Raw genomic sequence first — 5,510 nt, forward strand, 5'->3', positions numbered from 1 at the left:
CCCATGAATTATGACTTGAAGTTATACCTCAAAAAACCAAAAAAAAAATCAGCATGGTACTGGCAAAAAAAAAAAAAAAAAAAAAAAACAAAAAACAAACAAACAAAAAAAAAACAGATCTGAGGATCGATGGAACAGATTAGAAGGTGCAGATACAACTACAAACACACTCAGCCACATTATATTTGACAAAGGGGCTAAAAATGTTCACTGGAAGAAAAAAAGTCTTTTTAATAAATGGTGCTGGAAATACTGGCTTTTCACATGCCAAAGACTTAAAATAGACCCATGCCTATCACCATGAAGAAAAGTACAGTAAAAATGGATCAACATTTAATCATTAGAACTAAATACTAAAACTTCTGGAAGAGAAAGTAGGTAGAAACCTTAAGGACACAGGCGTGATAAGGAGGAGTTCATGAACAAAAATCAGTCTTTATGGGAAATACTTCAAAGAATGAATAATTTATATCTCATTTTTTGAAAAGTTTAGCATTTAAGGTCCTGCTCAAGCCAGCTATTTCCTTCCTGGTATTTTTCTGTCCCGAACCAGTGGGTCAGTCAATGAAGGTCACCTGGGAGAGGAGTGGGGAATTGAAGAGGGGACAAAGGACAGGAGACACGAGAAATGAAGACAAGACAGGATTCTGATCAAGTCTCATTTGTTTAGGGGAGGTGCTGAGTATATATAGTGGAGGCATAGGGAAATGACATCGGCAGGTAAAAGGCACGAGTAACTAGGCAACCGGGCTATGACAGGAAGCCCCACCTCCTGGGCATAGCAGGAGACTTATGGGAAATAGGCGGGGTAAGAACTAGGAACCTAGCTCATCAGAGGTAGGGGAGGAGGAAGTCAGCATCACTAATGACGCTGATGCACCAAGAAAATTTTAATACGTCAGAGGCACTCAGGTGACCATTAAGGGCTATATGGCATGGAGTCATAATAATGGCAGATTCACAGGATTTAGAAAAAGATTCACTTGCAATAGTATTGGAGGCCTGGAGTTATTGTGCAGTCCACATTTTCCCAAAAGAACTGAAATCTTCATGCTACAGCAGTATATGGACACCCATGTTTATAGTAGCACAAGTTGTTATAGCTAAATTATGGAGACAACCCAAATGCCATTAGCTGTGGAATAGATAAAATGTATATGGTATTTTTATATAATGGGGTATTATTCAGATATAAAATAGATAAATTCAAGGCTTTTGTAAGTAAATAGATACAACTAGAGAATGTACTGGTAAGTGAAATAGGTCAGATCTACATGTGCAGACATTATGTTATCCCTCTACTATGAGAACCTGAAAGAGAAATTAAAATAAAAAAGGTATAGCAAATACTGTGAAAGGGAAAATTATTCAATGGGAAGGAAAAATTGGAATGAAGGAAAGGACAAATGCATGAAGGGAAAATATATTTAGGTACATCTGCAGAACATTTTGGATAGTTGTACTGTCAGTTTCTGCTGATCTTTTGAAAAGGGCATTTAATGCTTAATTTTTTTTAACTCTGATTTTTTTCCAATTTGAATTTCTTATAACTCATTTTTTTCTTTGAATGAATTTTAAAAGATTATATCTGATAATCTAAACTACTAATCTGAAGTAGTATAACATCATATAATGCAGCAACCATTGTTGAATTCCTACTACTTTGCTTAGTGGAATCTTATATATTTCTAATGCTTTTTTAATCACTAGTTTGTATTCTTTAAAACTAAAAAATATATTTAAAGCTCTCAGTTTAAATTTATATTTATATTTTGCTAAATTCAGGCATCTACAATAATTAAATGACAACAGAATACCCTTCTCTGACAAAACTAAACAAAGATGGAGGATACAAATGAAGGACCATTTTGTATCTGTATGTTCAAAATAGTTAAGATAGATACACAGTTCCATTCTCTTGGATCATTGAATAGAGAGATTTATTCTAATAGTGTTTGTAAACAGGATAAGATGTCTGCATCTTGTACAATGAATAACTGCTAAGACAACAATATGAAATGTATGAATTAGTGAAACTGTGCTAGTAACAGGTTTTGAAACTGTCTCATTGCTATTTGTTTCTCAATAAAATTATTAAAAAAAGAATTTCAACCTAATTGGCCTGGGTATGGTAACACATGTCTGTAATCCCATCACTCAGGAGGCTAAGGAAGGAAGATAAAAAAATTATATTCATAATCTAGCAAGCAGATCTTATGGGTTGGTAAAGGCACATTTGGTGAAGTTGACTAAAATCTCTTTTTTACTGTTAGCATATGTAAGGCACAGTATAAATCATTCCCCTGTTAGCTGCTATGAAATATAAATTTTAGTGAGCTACCTCAATCTAATTAATCTAATTTCTGAAGGGAGGGTAATTAAATGGTTGTACTGAAAAAATTTAGGGAGAATTCCTACTTCATAGCAGAAGGAGAGATGTACTATAAATGGATATTTTTCAGGGGGAAGGGGCCACTTTTCACCAAGGATCCTTTGGTTATCCACCAGAGAGTAGTCATGGCCATGATCCCTCAGTTGTTTTCAGTTTTTGTTGGCCCACACAACGAGAGTCAATCTCCAGAAAGGAATTTGGTTGTTTCTCTGGTCAACTTTTCATCAACTGTTTGCTTCAATGACGATTCACCAAAGAGATGCTGGGGAAACCTGTCCTCTGCCTTAGAGAATGGCAGCTGCTCTGTGAGCATTTGACTAGCTGGCAGAGTAACTCACTGTGTGTAAAAGTTTTATAGGGGATAGTTAAAAGTCTGATCAAGATCACATAGCACTTTGCAAGTTTGCAGTAGAGGTTTTAAAGTCCACAATTTATCATCAAAATATTTTTCTTATGTACCTAAATGATAACTAAACCTAGGAGGAGAGGAAAGGTCAGATATCCTCCCTCAGACTAAATGTATTTTGGTTCCTTAAGTGTGCTGATTTCAGAGATAGCTCCTGGTGTCACCCAGAAGTCTGTTCTCTCCACTGTGTCTCAGGTTATCCTCCCAAGGAGACCTGCCCAAAATACTAAGCTGAGATATGGCTTTTATATGCATTCCTGGATGGGCAGAGTTCTGCTCTCTCATCTGACCCAGAGACATGGTGTATGTCCTTCTTCTAAAATGACTTCCCTGTCTTTAGGGTTAATACTCATTTACCATGGGCTTCACATGGTTGGAACACTGTAGAGTTTTTTCCTTTAATTTTGAATGCCTTTAAAAAGGAAAGTACAAAGAGGTAGGAAAGATTAGGAGCAAGGCAAGAGAAAGGACACTGAGGAACAGCAGGCTTGACATTTCATGTGGTGCACAGAGGAGGATAAGAGCCTGTCTGTCCCAGTAAAAACTGTCCTCAAGGTCTTAAGAATGGCCACAAAACTAATGCCATTTTCAAATGGCAGATGGAATCCCATGCTTTGTTATATAGGTATGTATATTTTTTAGGTCTGAGCTAGATTTAAAAAGACCAATTTCACAGAAGTGGTATATTAAGGTCCACTAGGGGTGCTATAATTTTATTCTCCCTAACACTATTGTCTAAACTCAAGCAAGGAATACCAGTAAATTTATCAACTAGTTCAAATGCAAGATATATAAGAGCAAAACAGTAATAAAATGCACCATTAAATAAATATCATAACCTTATAACGTTCTCATGTTTTAACCTGGATTTGTCACATTTCTACAGAATTACAAAAGAGAAAAAGCATGGGGAATTAAAAGCAATGAGCAAAGACATATCAAAATTTGAAGGACAAAAATTTGTTACTTAAAGAGTCACAATCCAGAGACTATGAAACAAAAATATTCTTTTATCTCTGTCCAGTGATCTCAGTGAAAGCACTCAAAATGATAAAAGTGAATGAAACTCCTAACCTGAAAGATACCTGGGGTGAGTTCCTTTTCTCTAAAACCAAAAAGTGAATTTTAGGAACAAAGGAGGTTAAGAGTAGAATTTCTTTATTGGGGGAAAGAAAGCTTCTGTCCAAGACAGGGACATAAGAAGAGTCAAGTGGGTTCCCAGAGATGTCCTATGAATAACAAAGAACCAGGAAATAGTATTTTAACAGCTACAAGAATATGCAAATTTGAACAAAATAAGACTGATAGGCATCAATGAAAAAGAAGGAGTCAATACAAATAAGATTAAAAGACTATTTGCAGAAGTAAAAGCAGAAAACTTCCCAAACATGGTAAAAGAATATGACAAATAAATAAGTGAGGCATATAGAACTCCAATTATCATCAAGCAAAATAAATCTAAAGAGACATATCATAAGTAAGATCCCAGAAAATCAGCAAAGAACAGTACAGTAAAAGCTATTAGAGAAAAGAAAGAGATCACGTTTAAAGGAAAACCCATCAGAATCAAAGCAGATATCTCAACACAAACTATCAAGTAAAAAAGGGCTCAAAGTGAAGTATTTTAAGTCCTGAAAGAAAACAACTTGAAAATCAGGTTGTGGTACCCTACAAAAACATCTTTTAAAATTAATGGAGGAGTAAAATATTTCCATGACAAAGAACAATTAAAAAGATTTACTACCACCAAACCAATCCTACAAAGAATACTGAAAGATATTAAAGAAAGAAATAAGAATGACCACAATTCTGAAAACAACAACAGAAAGAAATCACCAAACAGAGAAAGCAATTAAAGATAAGAGAAAAGAAGGGAGTCAAGAGCAGCAAAATAACATGATAAATATAAGTGAATATGTATAAGATATTACCATCAATTTAAATGGCCTCAATTCACCAATTAAAAGAATTGGACTGAAAGAGTGGATCAAGAAAGAAAGCCACAGAATATGCTGTATTCAAGAAACACATTTAACTCAAAAGAAGATTCATAGGCTGAAAGTGAAAGGATAGAAAATAATACTGCATGAGCCAGGAACTAAGAAAAAAGCAGTTGTAGGTATTTTGTCTGTAGACAATGAGAATTTCAAACCAAGATTTTTGATAGGATTTCCTTTATATGTGATCAACTTGTTTTCTTTAAAAGCTTTTAATATGCTGTTCTTGTGCTGAGTTTCTGGGATCTTGACTGTTATATGTCTAGATGTAGATTGATTTTAGATCATGGTCATTGGTGTTGTATATGCCTCAGTTCTCTGTAGGTGTTATTCTGTTTCCATGCTTGGGAAGTTTTCTGCGAGTATTTCTGTAAATAAACTTTGTATGTTATTTGTTTTGATTCCTTCTTTTTCACAGACACCTGGAAATCTTATGCTGTTCACATTTGCATCATGATGCATCTGTTAAGTTATTATTTCCTAGTTCCTTGTTATTTATTTATTTTTTTAGAATGTTAGGCTTTTATTCTGTGAAAGGAAACTAGATCAAAATGCTTCAAATCTGAGTTGCTTAAAAATATTAAATTACATATAAGTGAAGTGAATTCTTTTTTTCTTCCTACAGTTTTATTGATAAACATATAGCAATGAGACAGTTTCAAATCAAATCGGAAGTACAGTTTCAACAAATAATACACTGCATATATTCTTCTTA

Source organism: Octodon degus, unplaced genomic scaffold (genome assembly GCF_000260255.1).
Source record: "Octodon degus isolate 3935 unplaced genomic scaffold, OctDeg1.0 scaffold00123, whole genome shotgun sequence".
In the NCBI taxonomy this organism is placed as follows: Eukaryota; Metazoa; Chordata; class Mammalia; order Rodentia; family Octodontidae; genus Octodon; species Octodon degus.